The sequence below is a fragment of the Notothenia rossii genome, assembly GCF_949606895.1.
Source record: "Notothenia rossii genome assembly, chromosome: 2".
Lineage (NCBI taxonomy): Eukaryota > Metazoa > Chordata > Actinopteri > Perciformes > Nototheniidae > Notothenia > Notothenia rossii.
The window spans coordinates 85520679-85544583 of NC_136904.1; the positions used below are offsets into that span (position 1 = coordinate 85520679).

At 39.3% G+C, this 23905-nt stretch overlaps 1 long non-coding RNA gene across 2 annotated transcripts; it reads left to right on the forward strand.

Moving 5' to 3' along the window:
- Positions 1 to 198: 198 nt before the first annotated feature.
- On the forward strand, positions 199 to 23468 carry LOC307030812. Of its 2 annotated transcripts, none has more exons than XR_013805792.1 (3): positions 199 to 650; positions 5916 to 6037; positions 23151 to 23468. It is a non-coding gene; the product is annotated as an uncharacterized lncRNA (long non-coding RNA). The 2 variants fall into 2 exon arrangements; XR_013805793.1 differs by having other exon boundaries at positions 5919 to 6037.
- The last annotated feature ends 437 nt before the right edge of the window (positions 23469 to 23905 follow it).

Here is a 23905-nt window from a genome sequence, read left to right on the forward strand (position 1 = left end):
AGTACGTTTTTGATAGTAATGTATGCGTTAAAATAAATATAATTAAGTACATTTACCTAGGAAACGTTATGGAGAAGTATAACACATCATCTATTTAAATAACGTAACAGTATGAATGGAAATATTCTATTTTAAAGTACATTGCACTTTAGTAGATGAGTAAATGTTTTAATTGACTGTTTGCTACTGGTCTGTTTGTGTGTTTGGTTGCAGGTGAGAGACAGAGAGAATAGGTCTGTTTTGTCGACTAATTACAACGTTTGTTTGTATAACCTTGAAAAAACACATTCTCCTCGGAAACTCAGCAACACTGCTGTCCATAGTAATCAGGCCAATGATCCTTAAGGAACAGGACTGCCCTCTATTGGTATGCAGAGTGCATGGAGCTATGAAAGAATAGCCGCAGGGAAATATCAGTGTTGATTTATGAAGAAGAAGAAGATGGACATAGCAGAATATATGCAAAGTTAGAGGAGAGCAGCTAACTGAAGTTAAAGTGAAAGTACAGGGCATGACAGACAACTTTAGAAACTACATGACATATCATGACCCACGCGCACACACAGACAACTAACACACGTGTTTTCACACATCACCTGGTACCAACTCTTGCTACCAACGCTAACTCCCCATGTCCTTCCAAAACACAGGTAAGCTGTACAAAAACACACAGGTGTGTTCACGTGTCACTATGGCTACTGTCGCCAACGTATTCAGAATGTACGTTAACTTAGCGTAAGTTAACAGCAACTCATAAGCTAACGTTAGCTTACAGTTAGCAACCGATATTTCTCGCACAGCAACAAGCTACTCAGATTTCAATAATGTAAAAAAAACCTCCCGGACCACACGGTTGAGAAACATTAGAAATACAGACACTAAAGTCAAGCAATATACCTGATTTATCCTCGTGTGCCCACCACTCGTCACCTAAATCGTCTCCCATCTTCCTGAAACAAGCTAGCAGTCTGTCCAATCCGAATCTGCCGCTTAGAGCATGTATTGCTAGGGGTGTGTTCACAAGCACGACGTTTACAACATGTGGTTAAAAACCGTCAACTGGGCTCCATCAAAACAAAAACAACACTCGTTTTCTCCCCTCAGTGTTTCATTTAGATATATGATTGGTTTTGCCACACACAAGAATACTTTTTAAGAATGTACCTTCACATTGTATTGAGGTAAGTAACTATTACGAAGTTAGGGGACTGTAACGTTTACTATGCAGGTGACACATTTGTTTTGCCTGCATTTATTTAACATGTAGAGTTGTTTCCATTTGCGATGAGTACACTTCTTTGTAGGGCCAAAACAACCACTATGAAATGGGCTCATCTTTTTTTAATAAAAAAAATAAAGCTGAATGCTTGGTCAACAGTCTCACTCAATATGCTAAAATATAGATAAGCTGAAACTTTATTTTATTCAGGCGTTAAGGAACACTTTTAATGCTAAATGAGCCTCATGATTGTGAAAAGTAAAACATTATAATAATAGTGAGGCAGATTCTGTGACATTGTGCTGTATAAATAAAATTGACTGGACTTGAGCTCAAATGGATTACATTTACAAATGGGTTCTTTTTACGATCTGGGTCATGATGGATGCCTCACTGCATTTGATTTTGGAAGACACGTTTTAGGGGATGGCCATTCTTATTTTGAGGCAGTATTGATGCAGTGTGATACAATTTAAAAATAAACCGATCAATAATTTGTCTTTTTGCCAATATAAATGCCTTGAAATGACTTGCTACATATTGTGGTAAAGTTACTTGAGGTCTTAGGACAAACATGACAGGTAATCATTTGAAATGTGTAGTTTTACAATGTCCCCTCCATCACATAGCCTACCGTACATTACTGCATTGCCTGTTGTGGAAATAAATGAATAATTAAGGCATCCTTTTGCTTCAGTAACCTTTGTTCTCTCTGAAACTATTAGATGCCATATGAAGGATCTCTATAACTTGATGTTCCTTATAAACCTCAAATGATAACAATTATATTGAAAATAGATGTTATGTATGGATCCCTTTTCAAAATACTTTAAGAAACTTTAATATATAATAATAACATAAAACTGCTCTCAAATAAACAACAACAACATGTGCATAATGACAGGTGCAATCATAGCACTAATTATGTATCATAAGGTGACATGTCAACTGAAGAGGAGAGCTGTAAATTGCTGTTTTACTGAGTATTTCTACTCATTTTAAATTCCACAATACATTTAAAATCTTTTGTCATTATGGTTTGGGTGTATATGGTCTTATTTTCCAACGCACAGAAGAAAGGAAAGAGAAGAGAACAGAGGAGGAGGACGTGTCTGGAATAGTGCCCTCTTTTGTGCAGCTGTAGCGAAGAGGAGGGACAGGTCCTCCGGGAGTAATTGTATGCTTTTTTGTTTTTCTGTCGGAATATTACATTTCTGGCTGGTAGAGGCTATGAGATGTTTGATTAGAGCTTTGCCACCGAAAAAGAACAGACTGATTACTGGGGAAATTACAAGGGGTTCAGAATGGTTATGCTGTATAACCCTCAAAATGGGGGAAGAAAACAAATCAAGAAAGAGAAAGGAAGAATGCAGTCAACACATTGTGCCGAGGTCTGCCAACATTCAGGGAGGACAATGGACTCTAAATGGCAGCTTTGTATGTAATTAAGCACCGTTCCTGTAAAACACAGGCTTCTACCTCATTTGTCATTCTCTCTGTTCAACGTTTGGCTGCATATTCACTAGGAACAATTTGCGGTACAAAAGCACACTCCTTTTTTTTCTGGACCCCAGGGAAACTCGTGAAATTTTAAAATCAGCTTTTCCTGCGTTAATCAGCCAACCTGCATGTGAAATATTAAAAAGAAAAGAAAGAAATTGCGCTTCATAAGGAGGGTTCACACTTAAAAGGATCATAAAATGTCCGACAAACATTTTATTTTAACACAAAGAGAACATGGAAATCTCCCTTATTCTTAGGGATTTTATAAATTGAGATACCATTTAGTTTATTCCTAGTGCTGTTGTCGACGAAGAGGCTGTAATAGAATATTATTTGTATTTGCAGATGAGAAGAAGAATATGGTAAATACAGTATTCAAATAAACTCTGACATTTTGGAAATTAACTTGCTTTTTTTCCAAAATTAAAATCAATATTTCCCTGGAAAAACATCAACTCGATTCTTTTATAAGTTGAGTCTTTGTACATATTAAAGCAACACATTAAATGGAGGATTTTGTTATTTGGATAGATTCAGAGCCAAGCTGTTTCTATGGTGATCTTCACACCTATAATGATGAAAGAATTACACTTTTTTTATAAGACTTTGTCAACACAGAACAAATCCATTAAGATGCAAAGAGATCCACATTAAATCATAGAACTCTGAAAAGTTTTGAGCATTCTGAAAAACAGTGAAAGCGAAGATGAGCTTAATTGTAATTAAAGGCGGACAGCTGTCTCCTTTGGCCTCTGTGATTGCTCACTGTGGAGCTTTGGTGTTATCCTGTTTTTTTCTTTTTTTTCCTGCAAGCAGCTGTTCCTCCACGTTCTCTTTTTAATGATCACAAGAAGAGGATTTGTTTTTGGTTTCCTTTCTGCTTTTTTTACCAAGTATTAATTTCTCCCGCTGAACGTGAAGAAAGAGAGGGAGGGCCGGAATGTGAGAACGGACTCAGACTAATTATGGTTCTGAAGAAGTTCAGTGCTGATTATAACGCATCATTAAAGGCATCTATTTCCTACCTGTTCTCATAACGTGTATTTACACTGGGATAAAATGAGAACATTTCTTCTCTATCTAAGATTAGTACAGTAATTATTTAAAAAACTATTTTTTGTTTTACCTTTTGAACGACATCAAATTGATTATTTTTTTGTATATTGTAGCGTAAACTGGATTTAGATCTTCAGCCCGTTTCTTTATCTAAACCAGAGTACAGATTATTTAGGGACTGTTTTTTTGCAGTCGATCTCGGTTGAATGATAATATAAATGACAGTAAATTATTTTATTGCGGTATAACCTTGTCTAATTATTAGGCCACAATCCAAGGAGAATAAAATTATGCATAAAATAGCCCTCTCAATTTTAATGAGTGTTGAAAAACTAAAATGATGATTCAAATGAATATAATGAAATACAGTAACTTTCATGTTCATATGCCGCAGCTAAAACTAAGGGTCAGCAAGGTAGTCAACAGCTTGACAGCAAGTATGTGACCAAGTGCAAATAAATAGGAAGTGACCTTGAGCTTTCGGAAACTTCAGCACATGAAATTTGCAGGTCTCCAAGTTACAACTGTATTCATGAGCATCTGGCTGAGCCTGACCTGCATGGAGAAGAGCTGCATTCTAAACACCGGGCCAACATTAAGTCGTTGCAGAAACTCAATGTCAAGACTTAAATCTGAGAAATTACATATCAAAGAAGTACTTGGATCTATTACTAAAAGCAGCAATACTGCATTGTAATAATCATAGTTATTAGTAAATATCCCACATGAAAAAAATCTACAGAAGTATTAACATCAAAATGTATTTACATTTACACAAACAAAAGTACTTTTATGTAGTTTGGCATTTCTCAGAATATAATCAATCTAATTATTGATGCATTCATGTGGTCATCTCTTCAATGCACTTGGTAAGAAAGCATTATTTGAATTACTTTATTTACTGCTTGGTAGTTTAATCTGTTGTAATATATCATTTATTTGTTTATTTATATTTTTGTACTAATCTAAATCTGCAAAGTAGTTTAAAACTAAATCTGTAAAACAATGGAGTATACCGTAAAACAACTGCCTACACAATGTATTGGAGTAGAAGAATAAAGTAGCATATGGAAAAACATTAAAGTAAAGTACAAGCACCTTTAACTTTTAGTACAGTATTTGAGTAAATATACTATGTTACATTCCACCAGTGTCCAAATCGCACATTGACAAAAATGATAAATGCATCGGAACATACCTTATATACTTTGCAATTTCTTAACTGCAATTTATATTACTAAATACTTCAATATCACTCATTCATGATAGTATACTTTCAGCTCAGTTTGTTGTCGTGTGCACTTTACAAAAAGTATGTGGCCTCAGATGATATTCACATGCCTTTTAGAGGTGGGGTTGGAGGTAAGACAGCATGTATTTCTGTGCAGGCATTATTGTGGCAAAGGTCCCAGTAACTGTCAACCTCACCAACTGTCCGACCACATGGGTCGCCCTGCACCTGATGAAGTGTTAGGGCCACACGTTGCTAAATGTACTCGAGTAGAAACGCCACATCAGAGGTTACATTATGACATGTTGTCTGGTTGAGTCTTCAAGGTTTATCATAGGGTCAGTTTTGTTACTCTTTTTCAAACATATGAAGCACTGATGAAATATTGTCACATTTTTCTGTGGCTGGGATGTTGATGATCTGGACGAGTTCAAGCAAGGCTGTAGCTAGGACAGTGAAAACACAGGGTTCAGGTTTATCTACCTGAAGAGGTGTCACTTCAGTACAGTAGGTGTAGTCCTGAGTTTGAAAACGTATACAAATCTGGGCTGCGAAGTTAGAAAGGAATGTACTCGCTCCACTCTTCTCTGTTTGAGGCTAGCGGTTCATTGCAGCATTAGCCACAGCTAGCTTAATAAACCTGATTTGTTGATCTAATTGTTTCAATGTGTAAAATAGATGTTTATGGTAATGCTGAATTTAAACCTTTTTTTTTTATTCAAGCTGGAGTCCTACAATGTAGGTGCAATGCTTAATAGGTAGAGTAGGCAGGTACAAAGCTTTTCAAATGATAAATAATGAACTTTCAACAGTTGAGCACGATTGTGTTGAAATTGACCTACGTTCTCAAGAGATCATACATTTGAATGCCAAATGTGTCTTCTTATTCATACGTTTTGCTTCCAGCAGATGGAACAGAATACAAGTCCCCATGTGTGAGACCTCTGAATGTATGGACACAGCTTGCTGATGCCGCAGAGACTACAGTGTGGGCAGTGACATGACATCCTGTCCCCTCTCTAATTATGGTAAGTGATGAAAGTGATTGTTGTTAGCTGGAGAGGTGATAGCGTTAAAGGGCGGAGGGCAGCCGACACAGCTGGGAGCTTAGCGACACATACATATTTTTGCCTCAACACGTAGATCACCAAAGAGACACAGAGGTACAGAACAAGGTGAGAGGAGATTTCTGGGTAATGCCCCTGTCACATAGGACTTTGCTGCCTGTGTGCTGTTATGTGACCCGACAGAGGAAGGCCAGGACAGTTGGAAAATAAAAAAACACCTGTGTTGTTGGCTAAATGAGATGTGACTTCTAGCATACATGCTCTTATGAATTTGCTTGCATAAAAGGTTGATGCAAAATGTATATTCTCATCCTCAAATCTAAAAACACCAATCCCTGGTTTCCGATGACATTTGAAATCCCTGCTGCAGTGCAATAGGATCCACAATGTCAAATAAAAATGATGACTATGATAAATGTGTAACCTTTATTATGAACCTCTGTTCCTGGAGAAAGGTATGAAATATCAAACAATGTCATGGCCTTTGTTCAGTCTTGGAGTTAACTGTATCTTGTAAGCATTGGCTCAATATAACCTCTAGAAACCTTCAAATCAATTGGGCATGTTGTGAACATTGTGTTGATGTTGTTAACTTTTACTGTATAATAAAGGAAACTTGAAATCATATTTACCTTCCAACCCCCTCCACATTCAAATAAAACACAGTATGTAAAAAAGAATGGCATCCACTTGATGCACTTCTGAAGTAACACTTGTACAGAACATTCTGCGAGCTCATTGTGAGGCTATCAGTAGCCATCAATAGCAATTTCTCAGGAACTCAGTGTGAATATTATTGAATTAGATTTAGGCCTTGAAAAGACCAAATGTCTACCTCCATCGATTGTTAGTCAACAGTAGAGAGCTGACATTTAAACAAATCTGATTCACTCCATTGTTGAAAACCTCATGAATTCATGTTCCCTGCTGCGAAACTACTCACCCATGAATTGTAAAAGTATATACTGTAGGGGACATTTTCTATCTGTCGCTATAATTAATACACAATGGATACAATTCCAATGTCACATTTCCCCTTAAATAATAACCATATTATACAGAGGAGCTTCTGAGGGGTGTTTCATCAAGGAGGCTCTAAAAAGTAAAGCTTTTCAACGAGAAATCTGTCTTAAACCAACATGTCACACCTAAACATAAACCTAAGCACTTCAATCAATAAAGAAAAAGCATGTTAGCATCAAGTGTTGGAGCAGTGGTGAGCTCAGGGCTTCACAAAAGCTGAGATTAACTTTAAATTCCAGTGTAATTTGAGCGATCTGATTGTTGTTGTAATCATTAATATAATATGATTGAGTGATGGTGTTTCTAAACATCATCAATAAAGTATAATGTTCAACAACTATTCCAAAGTGAACATCATTTACTCCAATAAACCCTTCTGAAAGTACATTTATAGACAAGTTAATGCATCTGAATTTCTGTGTACTGTTTTGAAATATTGATCGAATGGTGGAGGACTGGAATGCTAGACCTTGAGGCAAACGAAAATAGCATGCAGTATTCACACTGCTGTCACTGTGCGAAAAGATGCAGAACATTTTCACTCGACAACTCTAGTCAATAGGAACATAGCCAGGAGATAAATCATCTAAAGCATGGTGTGCAGTGGTAAAGCTGTAAAGCTGGTTCAAAGTGATTTATTTCCCCAGAAGTCTTCTTTCTCAAAGTCTGGACTCAAAACAGCATTGTGACGTTAAACGTTCAGTAGTGCAACATTATGATGGGTAATCCGAATATCCGATGCTTCTTTTCTACCTGAAATAAAGAAAGGTATGTCAGCATAACCAGCTCATTAGATCCTAATATCCCATTGAATACTACGATGGAAGACATTTCAAATATACTGACAAAACACCTAACTATGAAACAGGCTAACTGGGCCAACATTGACAGTTGGCCAATTTTATAATCCCCTGACGACAACAAGCGCACCGGTCCCAGCTGTGTGCCTCAATTTGTACTCTCCCCTGGAAACAGGTTGCATTGTTTTTGATCTTTTTGCAGCTTTTTTTATTTACAGCTTTTTGTCTTTGCAGCGTTTCGTTTATGCAGCGCTTTCAGTAAACCCTTTGGCTGTTTCCCGCAAGTTGGTGAATGCATATTGGTTTTCAATTTGCAGGTTTGCTTTGTTTAGGAAATTGTTATTTGCATCGTTAAGAAACATTTCTTTCAATGGAATTTTTTACAGTATAGACGTCATAACGCACTTCCACCTGTCGACCACCGTAGGAACACTATAGAAAGGAAAATTCAGGTTTGTAAATGCGACATGATTTTAAAAAACAACAACATTAATTGAGGCTTCCTCTAACTACATTTGCTCAGAATAAAACATATTTTTTGTCACAAGTTACTCTTGAAAATAATGACTTTTACCAATTCGTTTTAAGGTGTCATTACCTAATGCAATGGCAGCAACACAATTACTAGTTATGAAATTAAAAACATTCACATATACTGTAGGTAATTACTCAAATAGACATGACTTCCATAAATGTATAATTACCGGTAATCAACATACATGCTAATGCTCTTAGGGCTTGCTCTTTACCCCACTCTCAATCCTGCACTATCTATACTTTATGTAAATAAGTAATCACCCGTGAATGTATGATCTTGGTAATATATCACACATGGGGATGATAAGACGGTAAACGAAAGAATGAGGAGAATGCAAGAGAGGAGGGAGAGAGAGAGAGGGAGGTCGAGCTTGACTGGGAGCAAAGCAGTGAGAGGGTAAGGCAGGATGTCCCGCAGGTCATGAATAAAAGAAGAAAATATTAATTTTGTTGTTTCTCAACCTTGTACAGAACGTAACAGTGTTGATATCAAAGAGATTTGAAATACTGAATTACGTCTGTCTCCCTTTTTTTCTTCTTCTCTTTTTTTATGTTGCTTTTTTGTCTTCCTCTCTCTCTCTATGTCCGTACCTGACAGCAACATGCATATACCGTACATTTCCCCATAAGACCACAGACGCTATGGTTATCTTGTAGGTGCAGTCACCATGGGGATTATGCATGGTGCAAATGATGTTGGATCTCATCCTTAGAGAAGCTATTAGTCCCTCACTACCCCCTTCTGTAACGGTGCATGTGTGTGTGTGCTGTCAGAGTGTAATGTTATCAAGGAAGTCTCTGCTCCTGCAGTACATCATGTTCTCTTCATCAGGAAAAGGGAAACATGCACTCAAATTAACGCACTTTTTTGGCAAATACATAACACTGGCTTGATAAGAGCTTGTTTGTGTTATTGCTCTGTATCATGCTGAATGAAGAAGAGATATATTTTTCCTATAGTGTTGGAGCACGGGAGCACACGTACAGCAGCAATTCATTTTCTGATCTAGTTGTAGATAGTGACTGTGGAGGAACCACGCTATGGTTTCTAAAGAGATGTTCCTAAGAGGAAGATGTGTCTTGTCACTGTTCTCCGCAGGACTTTGCAGCCTATTACCATTTTGCAATCAGTTCTGGGGCAGCTGTTTCCATTGATAACAACTTGATGTATTTGTCTGTAATTGTGGGATGATGGGAGGACCTTACCCATGCAGACATACACAGACTCATAACTGCTATATGCTGATTCAGAGAGACAGTTATCTAGTCCCCCCTTACCTGTGTAAATATATGTTGGCGAATGTTATCGGAAACTCCTGCATTTAAACATTCCGTGTCAAGTAATATTTTCTACGTCAACTAAAAACTAAATCTCAGGAAATGTCTCACAAGCTCTTGCTGTGGGGAGGAGCAGTTTACAAGTAGTTACACAATAGATTGTATTATTCTGCTGCCGGCGGTGATAAGAATAGCAAAAGCACTGCCAGCAGAATCCAACCAGAAATAGTGCTACATCTTCAGTAGTGTTGCTAAAATAATTGAAATACCAGCTTACAAGCCATCCCTTGTGACTGTAGCTATTTAAAATTGTTTTATCTGGTGTGTATTTACAACACCTATTCTCCTCCAAGTCAAATATAACATACTTTATACTGTTTGACCTCAGATACCCCAGACGTTATTGAAGAAATCTTTAAATAACGTAAAGATACTGCCACCATCACGAAGTAAATGTATCATGTTGGCATGTATTGAAACTTGGTAAAAAGGTAAAGCACGGCTAAGGCCCATCACCAAACTAGTGACTAGCTGGTGAACATAGTGGAACATTTAGCATCTCAAAAGCCAGATATTTCTCTCACGACTCAGATAGAGACTAAAAACAAAGAGAGCGAATATTGAACCTACATTTTCCAGGTGGCCAGACACACAACTCTCAATGAAACTACAACTGATGGGTTTAAATAGGCAACTATTTGCGAACATCTCAAATGTAAGGTGACAATATGTTAGTGTCGTCCCCTCAACTTGTTTCTGCTGCCCCCAAGTGGCCACTAAATGCATTATTGCAGGTTTGAGTTTACTACACTTTTACGCAAACAAGGTGGATACCATAGGGTTGATACCCTTTTTAGGGGGACATTTTGTTTTGTTCAATTATCTTTTATAAATAGGCATCACCACGTACACTGCCTTAAATCAAATTGATATCAAATCTAATTTTAAACTTCTTTCCTCTTCCTTTGATATAAAAGATGGTCTTTATGGATGATAGAAGATACTGTACTTTTGCACTGGCAAAGTGGAACTAATCATGTAAGATTACGTTCTTGGCTTCAAGGAGGTGTAAATGGAAAGAGGGAAGCTTGGCATTGATGGTGGAGAAAATTATTTTAGGGAACTGAGTTGGTGTTTATTTCCCCTCGGCCACAGTGGAGCAGCTTATTCACAATGTCACCAGTAGATGGAGCTGAGATCCTCCCAATGCTCCAGGGCTCTGCAGCATGTCTACATGAGTGTGTGTGTGTGTGTGTGTGTGTGTGTGTGTGTGTGTGTGTGTGTGTGTGTGTGTGTGTGTGTGTGTGTGTGTGTGTGTTTAACGGCTGCAGTGAGCATGTGATTATCAACATTGATATTATTTGAAGCTATTTTAAGGTAGATTGAAATGTTAGTGTCATTACATGTTTTGTCTGAATGATTTCGTAGAGGTTTACTCCTAAAAGGTCATTTTTGTTACTTCCCGGGATGCAGAAGTTTTCCTATTTGAGCTGTTTACTTCTGTTGGAGGTCAGAGTAGGACAGGACCAAATGCTCAGAGGCAGACTTCTTAAGGGAGCGTCTCTTCAGGCGCCTGCGGTGAACTTGCACTTCAGACGCTGGGTTCGGGGGCTGAGTTAGGGGGTTAGTTCTGCACAGTTGGACCAGAGTAGGCTCTTAAGGCTGGAGAAGGATGTCTCCCTTTTCTCGCTGCCTTTTACTCCATTTTCCTCTCTAATGCTCGCCCGGTGTCTCCTCTCCCCTCTCTGTGTCCGTCTTTAAGTTTGCCTATCAGCCCTCTGGCCTCGAGGAGCATCTGTGCCCCTCCTCGTTCCCCATATGCCCCGTGCCTTTAAGTCTGGCCCCCAACAATGGAGTCAATCACTTATTCATTAGCGACATGAATTAACAATCCTCTATTTTCCATCTCACCAACAACCTGATGGTTGACTTCACTCCTGACCTGCTTCTGGTTTGACTTGTACATCACACAAACATACAGATGGCACATAAGGATTGGGAACCTCGACATGTCAACATGCAGATACAGGAAGGAGTTACCAACAGCAGGCAACGCAATTCACAGCCAGGCCAAGACTGCAACGTGGAAGAATAATACCTTCATCTCCAAGTCAACATGGAATCAAACATTTTAGAATGGCAAAAAAAATACTTATGGCATTATCAATAGAATTGGTTTCAGCACCTATGTGGATGCAGAAGAGTTAATGTTGGGATGCAGATTAAATTAAAGGAAGGCTGAGGCGTATGATGCTGAGCCACAACACTTGCGACTCAATCCTCTTGTTGCTTTCAAACTGCTCCTTTTCCTGCTGTTTTCAGCTGTCATTTCATGGCCACATCGTATGCGATGCATCTCCAGGTTTGAACAAGACTAATTGTCCGATGGGATCTTTCGGTGGGTTTATCAGAAATCCCACTCAATTTCAATTCAGATCGTTGACTATCGGTCTTCACTCTTTCACCGCCACCATGTCCATTTGATTCTGGGATAGTCCTGTATGGCTCATGGGTTGACTATCCTCATAAATTATGCTGTTTTGACTCCTTCATAGAGATGAGGAAATGGACTTGATATTAACAATAATCGAAGAAGGAGAGAGAATTGCAATGTCAGGGTAAAAACTATTGGGGGCGGCTTTAGAAAGATAGTGGAATGAGAAACAGAGAAGTGTAATAAATGGACTAGATAAAAACTGTGCTAAAATGATAGGCTTTGTGTAAGTTCTGAAAGAAATGGTTGAACTTAAGTGAGTTTTTCCAATCCTTTTAGCCCTCTATTGAGATATCGAGCAGTCAGGATTAAAGGAGAGAAGATCGATGCACTCCAGGAAACAAGATGACAGGACGGTTTAATCCGTACAAAAACCAAAGTTTAAAAACGACAGGTTATGATTTTACTGGTGATTATGGACAAGATTATCTTATTTCCCGTGGGTGCTGGAGTCTTGTCATCATTGTAAGTTGCCAGGCAACCAGCAGAGACTCTGGGAAAATACTGTAGGAAACATGTATAGTCTGGGCAGCCTGTCCTCCTCCAAAAAATGACCAAAAAGGTTGATTGTTAAACAGCTTATTAAGACCTATAGTCACATTTTAAAGTTTAGCACCTCTAGTGGTCGTGTAAGAAACAACAATTTGCGGCATATGGGCTGATGCTCCCGTTGACTGCAAACGCTCCGGAGGGTCTTATATTCACAAATAACCCTCTCTGGAAAATCCTAAATTGAAGGATAGTTTGGCCATTAAAATGCTTTTTGATTAGATTTCTAGCGAGAAGTGTATATTGTACTTTTAGAACCTACGTCCAGTGGATGTGTAGGATCTATAGTTTAATGGATATTATGAAGATTATTTGAGGTCTCGTCAGGAGAATGTTAATATACTACGTCTTTCCCCACAGCGTCCATGTAAAGTTGGCGCCAACTCTCAGTATTTCCGGTCTCGAAGTTTTCATAGTAAAACCGGAAGTATTCCCCTCACTGTCAAATCATTTTAAAGCTATATCTGCAGTACTAATCCACTAAAAAACATCAGTTTATCCTTGTTAATTACACTACATTAATTGGTTTGAATTGTGTACAATGCTTTTGTTTTTACAAGGTTTTTTATTTAGGATTTTCCAGAGAGGGTTATTTGTGAATAACCACCCTCCGGAGCGTTTGCAGTCAACGGGAGCATCAGCCCATCCTTGTTAATTACACTACATTAATTGGTTTGAATTGTGTACAATGCTTTTGTTTTTACAAGGTTTTTTATTTAGGATTTTCCAGAGAGGGTTATTTGTGAATAACCACCATCCGGAGCGTTTGCAGTCAACGGGAGCATCAGCCCATATGCCGCAAATGGTTGTTTCTTATACGACCACTAGAGGTGCTAAACTTCAAAACGCGACTAATAGGTCGTAATAAGCTGTTGAACAATCGACCTATTCGGTCGTATGAGTTGGAGGACTTGTTGAGTCTGGACCATGGTCTGGACTATAATCCCCCACGTAAAAATACAACTTGACAGTTTGACATTTCATTTTGTTAAACAAATAAGATCTTGGGTGCTATTGTGCAGATATTGTTTGGACAGTCAGGCTAGCAGTTCCCTCCCTTTTTCAGTTTTTGTGCTAAACTAAGATAACTGGCAACTGGTAGCTTCAAATGTACCACACAGATAACAAACTGAATAAGCATATAACCTAATATATCAAACTTTTCCTTTGAATTCAATCTTAATCGAATGAGGGTGACGCATAATTCAACTGAGAAAGCGACTACCATCAATTTGATGAATACAGAGCCATCTCTGATTCTTATGAAACATTAAGTGAACAGACACTGTTTTCATGGGTCCCACTTGTGCCTTTCAGATAAATCTCAGCCTGTAACCTGGAAACATATGGTAATGGAAATTAACTAATTGCTCTCCTCAGTGTCAATGATTCTGCAGACAATTGCAACAACATGTTGCCATTAGAAAGTTATTGCTCAATGTGGGCCCGATGAGATATGAGTCTACCGTAGGTGACTTCTTGTAGCTGCAGCAGGGAACATTCTTTGTGTGTGTTTAAGGTGTGTGTGTTACAGGCTTAGAATGAGGCATTGTCGAGATGTTGGTATCGTAGCACATCTGTATTTATAGGTATGGGAATTTGAAAACAAATGTATATTCGAATATTCGACCCCCAAAAAAACGGTTAACCGAAATGTACATATCCTATAAAAAAAATAAAAATAAGTGTGGGAACATTTTTTACAAAAAATAGATTAATTTTGAAAAATAAATTAATACAGGTTCAAATAATGTATTGAACTGGTGATCACAGTTTGAACAGTTGACAGCTATAGGCGTACAGCTTTCATGCTTAAAACATAACTTGGTTTTTAAATGAAAGAGGGATCATACATGAACAACATAACGGGTTATTACAACAGACATCAACAACCTATAATAGGGCCTATGCACAGAATGCAGCTATTCAATACTCATTCTTGTTTAAGAATATGAGCATGTCTACATGCTCAGTGGAGAGGCGGGTGCGGAGGCGATTCACAATCAGGCCAGCTGTAGAGAAGACCCTCCCAGCTGGAATTTGGGCATAAGATGAGGTTTGAGTCTGCTTGAACTGCGTGTAGGGAGGGGCAGCAGCCATGTCATTAGCTAGAACTAGCTAGATCTGATGGATTTGGACATAAACGCGAGTGAAGTATAACCGGACACGAGAGAGAGAGATCATCACCTGCAGCTCTGTCTGAGGGACCGGTGAGCGGAGCAAAACACACCTTTAGACCTAACCATTTAGCTATGGCACTGTCGTATACATTGAATTATTCCATTTGATAATATGTTATCAACTTAGGCACCCCTCCCATAGAAAACAAAAAACAAACATAATAATTACAATAAAAATATTCATAACTCATATTCTCATATTCGAATACCTTAATAATTTTGAATATTCGATTAATCGTTCCCATCCCTACTTTATACATGATGTGTAAGTGGATGATTAAAGGGAGTGTCTGTCTTTCGGTATGACAGTCCAAGGACATAGTTCAAAGCGTTACCTGGTGTCAATCGAGTCCTTTGAAGCCTCATCGCTCACCCCTCTCTCAAAGGGTAGACGGGGGAGAATAGGCGGAGCTAGCTTGAGTGTTTTCACAATTGCCGTGCATGGAGTAGTGTTTACCTTGCTGGGAATCGAATTGCTCTCAGCTATAAGAAGAACTGCTCCCTTGATGTGAACTATCTGCCCAGCCTCTCTCCAATCCATCCTCCTTACATCCCCTGCCTCAGCCCAGAAGCCCCGCATTGTGCTATTTAACCTCTCAAAACAACCCCCCCACATTTCTCCATCACCTACAAAACACTTCACACACCTCCATCACAGTCTTTTAAGGGCAGGCTAGTGCCCAGAGCCACATTAGCATGGCAAACTCGGCGTGACAGCAGTTTTGCTACAGTGCTGTTATGATGCAGTGAATATGCTCCCAGTTTGGGCTGCTCTGGGGGAAAGCAGTTCCCTCCAAAGTGTGTTATCAAGTAGCCCCGAGTGGAGCTGGAGGGAAGGAAGGAAGGAAGGGGGGAGGGTTGTACGATTGGGAGGAGAGTGGAGATGGGAAAGTGAAAACGGGCTGTGGGGAAGAGACTGGAGGTGAGCTAAATTCAAGTTCAAAGGCGCAGAACGTAACTGTGCTGAGATTGAGCTGAGGAGGAGCTGTGATGCAGACAGAGCGCTGGGAGTTTGGATATAGTGTGTGCTGGAGTGAATGGGCCTTGGCGGGTTGACAGCCACTCCACACACGAGTTTGAGTCAAAGAGGAGCCGACAGTGGCAGGCTTATTGAAAAAGACAGGGAGAACACTGCAATCAGCTCTTCCCCTCCTGCAGGAGGGAGTGCAAAATCACATGAAATAAAAGGGGAGTACACAGAAGGCAGCCGTTACAAACATCATCCAGATGTTCCTAAATCCTTCACTACTACTGATCTTATCTATATAACATACTCATTCATACTGGTCAAAGAGCAATACCGGAAGGTCAACCATAAAAGATCAAGAAATAAGAATGGAAGTCTTCTGAAGCATAATTGAAATTCTTTAGCATAATTGACATAAATGCCTCCATGTTTTTGCCCTTTTGAATAGCTTCTTAGAAGATGGCTAATTGGATTTCATCCTTGGAAGAGCAACTACCTGGTGAATCGAGGTGAAATTACATTTTTCTTGAGGTCTATTTTCTGGTTCTTTAAGTGAGGCTCAGAAGTGGACCAGAGATTAATCTTGAATGTGGATGTCAAGCAAGGGTGAACACAGCAAAGTGGAAGTAGAGATACCATGTAGAAAACTCGATTAGAACTAAAAGTCCTGGATTTGTAAAAATACAAAAGTATTATCAGAAGAATGTAGTATCATTTGTAAGAATCAACACTGTGTTTATTTGCATTAATAGACAATAATTATTGATACATTAGCATGTAAAAAGTACTTTACCTGGTTAATTGTAAATGCTTTATATACCTTTGGGAAGTAAAATCCACACATAGACAAGGACATTTATTGATGGTAATATTTTTGTCTCAGGACTGAAATGAAAAAAAAGCATCAAATGACATACCAAACAATACTTGAGTGTATTTACATAGTTGCGTTACACCACTGGTGATCAGCGGGCAGGAAGATGCATCAAGTAAAGATCTTTTTTTAAACCCCGTTATAATATGTAAAGAAAGATCTGTCATTTCCTTCATAAAGTACAATTGCTTTAAATAATTGTCTGTCTGTGAACAACAGAAACCAAAAGCACCAATGGTATTTCATCATTTTCTTTCAGACTGTATATATAAAGCACTGTATATTGATTTGTCTTCGTATATTTATTATATTTTTTGGTATCTTAGTGGGGGATAGGGATGGAGTGTTTTGCATCCCTAGTATTAAACTTTCCTTCAAATGTTATCTATCCAAATCTCAAAATCACGGTAGAATAAGTAGAGATGTCTCGATCCGATCACGTGATCGGGGATCGGAGCCGATCACGTGGTTTTCAAAAGATCGGAATCGGGAGAAAAAAATCTGGGATCGGGAATTAATTTTTTTTATAAAATATTTGTATTATTTTATTTAATGTTACAAAACAAAAATGACCATGTTCACGTCTTAAAGTCATCCTGAGGCCTTAGTTTTGGTTTAAAACTACACAACATCATGTATGTGTTGCTTCTTTTGGGCTTGTTTTCATAGACCTGGTTGCTTATTTCTCTCAAATCTGGCAACAGAGTGGGCGCAGTGTCTAATTGTAGCAGTAAGCGAACGAGAGGCTACGTTCAGCTGGTGACTCGGGAGTCGGGACAGAGAAAATGTCAGGAGTTTGGAAGTATAAAATTGAAAGTGAAGGCAGTGTAACAGCCAGATGCAATGTTTGCAAGGCGGAGGTTCCACGTGGTGGAAAGAACAGAGCTAAGTTCAACACGACCAATCTAATACGCCACCTGAATACCAACAACAACACGACGAGTACACAGCGGCCACTCAGGTAACGGCACTGAAACAACCGACACTTTCAGAGACTTTTAAAAGGAAAGAGAAACTGCCCCAGAAAAGTGAAAAGGCCCAAAAAATAACAACCAATGTAGCTGAATTCATCGCGTTGGATGACCGGCCGTTATCTGTTACCTTTTTTTTTCTCAATGCATTGCATAAAGATCGGATCGGGAAAAATCGGTATCGGCAGATTGTCAAAATCAAATGATCGGAATCGGATCGGGAGCAAAAAAAGGTGATCGAGACATCGCTAAGAATAAGATATGCCTCTGTATTTGCCGCCTGAAATAACCTCTGTTTTACATGAGATTGTACAAGATCTACAATGAACCATGCTACTATTGCCATCTTCTTACTGCCCTTAACTAGTCCCATGTACTTTTTCTTCCTCACTTAGTTGTCCAATTTTCCAATAATGACATTTTCTCCCCAGCTTACTGATAGCATTCATTTAGTTTCCTCATCACACTGTTCTGTAATTATTTTCTCGATGGAGAAATGTGGGAAAAGAAAATGACATCTTCTCACAGATGGGAGTAGAGGAAGCAGCAGACACATCCGATAAAATGTCTAATCAATTTCAGCAATTAAAGGCAGTTGTAGCCTGTAGAAAATATTTATTAATTTATGGGCTGAATACAACTATAGCACAGCTGCAGTGTTTTTTCCCCCTTGATTATTATAACAACAAGCCAGGAGCCAGGTGTTCGTTCTGGCATGGAAGTGAAGTATACGTCTTCACAGCAATAGAAAACAATTACTAGCAGCTCCACTCAACTTCAAAGTTCTCTCTACATCATTAAAAACAGGTACTGCAACCTGTATCTAATACTGTGAGCTACCTAGCTGAAAATACATTTTGATTTAACTACACTTCAGCTACATTCAGTACTGGTGGTTATAGATTATACTGATGTCTTTATGCTATAGCACAAGAGTCGGCAACCCCTGGCACGCGTGCCAGCATTGGCACGCGGCACCGTAACCAGTGGCACACTAGGAATAAGTGGAATAAGTGTGCAAAATATTTAAATTGTATTTTTGGATCCTGACCGAGACCGCCGCCAGAGCGCGTCTCCCCGTTACCTGCAGAAGGAAGCCATGCACGCAACGCAGCCCCGCTCTCTTTATAGGTGACTTTCTGCCACTTTCCTCTGTGGTGCAGTGCTGATCGTTTCCCCACGGAGGAAAGCACTTCACTAATTGCAGTACCCATAAGGAGCTGTACAAATGCTGCAGTTTTTGCGTGGCTGTGTATTTAGTTGAAAGCCCAGTGGCGATCTGTTCATCTGTTATCGAAATAATATTCTACAAAGGCGCGGACCGGACATCTTGTGTGTTGAACTTTCCTGTCGGCTCCCAGACCTTAGTCGAGGAGGGCAGAAGCAACAAGCTTCAGGTTCAATAACCCACTTTAGCTTCAATGACTGGAGAGAGGCGAGCTCTTCTTGGGAGGCCGTTGCATTTATTTAGCTGTTCTTCTGTTTCACAAAATACATCACAGACCTGACCTCTGTTTTTCTGCTGCCTCGTTTCACTTCCAGAAACATACACACGTTCCCTCACTGTCGATCTACCATCCACACACACACACATGCACAAGCCACACCCCTCTCTCTCTTAAAGGGACAGCGATCTCATCTAACTCTGCATGACCCTAATATCATAACATGTGTGCTCTGGAGAATCACAAACGGACGATCGTCCTTATTATTATGCCGTTTAAACCAATTATTTAAATGTGTTTGTTAAATTTGGCATCATGTAAGTTGCGCTGACAGGTCCACACACTTCTTCCCCGCAGCGAGGCTCCCGCGCCCTCCTGCTGATAGTTGACGAGCGTCAAGCTCATCAACCCTTCCCCCCCCCCCCCCGTTGATAATTCTCGATCGTTGGCACGCTGATAACGATTTTTTTTTTAAATGGCACTTCATATCAAAAAGGTTGCCGACCCCTGCTATAGCAGGTACACTCCTTCAGACTGACTGTGATGCTGAAGATAGTGTGTCTTTCAATTGGCACTTTGCCCATTCACTTCATGTAAAACAACAAGGATGCCTCACCCCCAGTTACTGCAGACTGATGTCAACTCGTTACCATAGCAGCACACAATGAACTTCCTGCAGGTCCTATAGAGGGTTCACTCAGCCTGCATATACAATTATTCACCTTTTAAAAAATAATCTGCTATTTAGATGATTGAGTTGTCAGATCCTCCGGAGATAATTCATTTACCCTCAGCAATACATTTTCCCTCTACGCTGATAAAATGATCTCACCTTTTTCATCATGATATAAGAAGTAATAAACAGGGAATTGACTCACTAAATACCCAACCATGCATTGTACATGTTTTTTTCCCCAGGTGATTTCCTTGTCACATGACAATAAATTGACCCTATAGTTATGAAACTGATTAAATAAAACTGAATTTAAAACAAAACTAAATCAAATGCTAATATACTTTAAACTTGAAGCTTGAGCTTACTGTGCCTACGCTCATGAACCAAAATATGAACCTAAATCTACTTAAAGGGCAGTGAAACCATTATAAAAGCGATGCAGATAATAAACACTAAAACACATCCTAATTATCTGTCAATTCTAGGTCTTGTGCAAAATAAGGTTATTCATGAGACATTCATTGGTCACATATTTTGTTTCTTTCAATAATCTGAATCTGTGTAACAAAAACAAATGATGGACTAAGGGTTGAACAAAGTGTTATCTGACCACAATGGAAATTAAAAGTGTTTATACCTGAGCCAAATTGGGGAATTTTAATTGATGTATATCTATATAGACTTACTAGGTTTATAATCAAACCATTTCTACCGGAGTGCAGTGCCTTGTGTTGTCAGTGAGTGATATTGATGGTGGTGCTTATGAGGAGGAATACCATAAGGTGCCGATGTAGGACTATTGATGAAGATCGATGGTGTACCTTCTCTCTCTACCCCAACCCCTATGGATCCACATAACCCACACATTTACTTGAAGTGGCCCTTAGGGAGCTACATCATCTGTCCTTCAATAAATCCGTTTTTTATTGAGACCATTGAAATTGTGTTTATTAAAATATAGTCGTAAAGTACCAGACACACGGATGGCAAGAGAAATATAAAGTTTAAATCTGGAACTTCAAAGGGCTTCTTTTTTTTCTGTCACCGGTTTTAATGAAGCCTTCTCAGAAGGGAGCAAGCAGTGAGACTCTCTTTATTAAAGCACAACCACTAAGGGCCCCCTGTGGACCCACATAACAAAGTATGTCATTAAAAATTAACTTTGGGGGGAAGAGACTTAGTCACAGAGGAGAGAAGGAGCACAAGTTTAGATCAGCCAGGCCTGTAGCTCTGAGGCCTGGGGAGTGACCGCAGTGAGGGTTCACGGTACACCGTAAGCTCGCCATCTTTCTCTAAGGACTCCCTGTGGCCACCGTGACCGCAGATGCCCTGAACAAAAGATGGTAGCTTTCGAAACCAATTAATGAACAATATATATCTACTCTGGAGCTGGAAAGAACACTGTTTTGTATCCTCGAGGTAGTGGTGGTTGTCTAGCAATTGGAAGGTCGATGGTTTGAGTCCCTGTGTGAATGTGTGGGAATGTTAGTCTCCTGAGCAGATGGCACTAGTGTGTGTATGAATGGGTGTGAATGGGGGAAATGCTGACTTGTATATGTAAAAGGGCTCTGAGGGGTCATAAAAACTGGAAAAAGCACTGTATAAATGCAGTCCATTTACCATTTCCAATCCCCATGTCCAAACGTCCTTGACCAAGACTCCAATCCCCATGCTGGTCTTAATGGTTGGTCTGGTTGAATGTAGGGTAGCTGCAATTTCCCCCTAATGGTTGACATTAAAGGCTTTACCTTCATTGTATTGTTTTCATTTCTACCATTTCTAGTTTATTTTCCTTTATAAGATTCTTCAACAAACAGAGGAAGGTCTGCATTTTGTCAGTTGTACAACCTTGTGTACATAATGTGCCGTGAATAATTTTTTTGTCACTATTGATACATGTTAGAAAGATATCCCTCGTCACCGGCTTGAGCTTCAATATCAGGATAAATGTATTTTTTATCCTTGCAGGAATGGAAGTAGTCATCACATACAGAGCATTTGGTACAACTAGTTCCCCGAACAGTGTCCTTCACATGCTTATATACAAGAGAGGGTGTTACACAGTCACAAGATGGAGGAATATCGGTTCAAAGCAGTATACAATGTTTAGTTTAGATTAGCTATGGCCTGCGTCAGAAATGATCATGCTTGTCCTATTGAAACGTATCTCCTCTCTGACATGCCCATATGACGAACATCAACAATGCTCCTAACAAGGCTTTCATTGTGGACTGGTCATAATATAAAAAATAAGGGTACATCTCACATTGTGGGCAATTCACATTTATGTCTACAACTTTAGAACATAGATGAAAATATGCATAAATGTAGGGCTATAAACAAAAACAGATAGGGACAAAGAAAAGTTCGTGCACCACTATTTGAAGATGGTTAAAATGTAGCTTATAAATTATTATAAAATGTCAATAACAGACAAAAAAAGAAAGAAAACCGAGGTCTCATTTTGAGCTTTAACACTCTCCAAATATGGTATAAGATTCATAAGACGTGTCTGCACCAATGTTTTTTTAGAAGCCACCTTCCCTCCTCACAGTCTGCTCTCTCTGACTGTTACCTTTCACTTTCTCATCGAGCCCAAGCCCTTTCATATCCATCGCCTTAAGACAGCCCTTTCAACTACAGGTGTCCAGCCTGAGGCAGAAACATGCCCTCCTGTGGCTCGCTCACTGTAGATACAAGGTTATCCCCACCGCAGATCTGGAATCAGCTTGTTTAGATCCTCCTGCAAAATGTTAAGCTATGAGAAGACTTGACAAAGACCTGAACTCAGATCAGTTCTTATATCATTTTTATTTTGCTGCTCTCACGTTGAACTGTAAGACGTCTTTTACCCAGAGGGCTGCTGTGTAGGTTATCAAACTAGAGCTGTAGGTTTTACTGTGAGATTTTAAAGCTTACTATCTAGAGTCTTACACGTTTCTTCCTGTGAAGTTGTTTCTCATTGGCTGTGAATAAAGATAAAATGTAAGAAAATATTCTGGAAAGCCTTCTTTTTAAATACACAAATTGAAGGAAAAAACAGCTTTATCACTTGTAGTTTAGTTGACCTCAGCTTCGTAATGGACGTTAGACTGATGAGTCTGAATAGCAACTATGATTCACTTTATTCAGTCAGCATCGAATGTTTTGAAAGGAGATTTTTACAGTTACGAACCACTGTTAAACTTTCTGCACGTATGTGTATCTAGTGAGACAGTACTCAGACATCTCACCTCTAACAAATCAAAGTCAGTCACGGTCGCTTGTTCTGTCATTTCAGACAGAACACGGATGTTTGCAGAGGACGAGAAAAGAGTTGCCGCTCTGGATGGAGGCCACGCCGAGATAAAGGATGATTATAATCTGCTTGCTCTCTCTCTGTCATCTTCCACACAATGACCATGAGGAAGATGGGTTAGAGCAGCCGTCACCCTAATGTCTCCCCGCCTTATCATGAGAAGCTCATAAAGACCCACTCTCCCCCCCTTCAAGTAGGCCAATCTCTGTGTCTGACATATGAGACACACACACACACACACACACACACACACACACACACACACACACACACACACACACACACACACACACACACACACACACACACATACATACATACATACACACAGTGCAACCCTCACTGGTGGATCACTAAAAGTGAACTTACAAAATGATTCACCCCCAAAAACTTGAACTGACGGTTGAGAGTTGTACTGCCAGGGGCCATTCTTCATGGCCACTCACATGCATATTCATTAACATTATGGATTTCTTACTCTTCCCGCCTCAAATGCCATCGGAGATTAAGTGAGTGGGATGGATGATGAAGTGTTCTGATTTCTGTACAAGCTGCTATTAGGATAAAAATGATCCTTGTGCACTATGGTTATAACTGGAGTAAAGAGTTGAAAGGTCATCCATTCAGCCCTTCGCTGACCTCTAACCTCTACCCTTTATTGAATAGCTATACCTTTGACAATAACAGGGTAGTATTTTTAATGACTTTCTTTTTTCAATTATTTCCATCAAATGCAT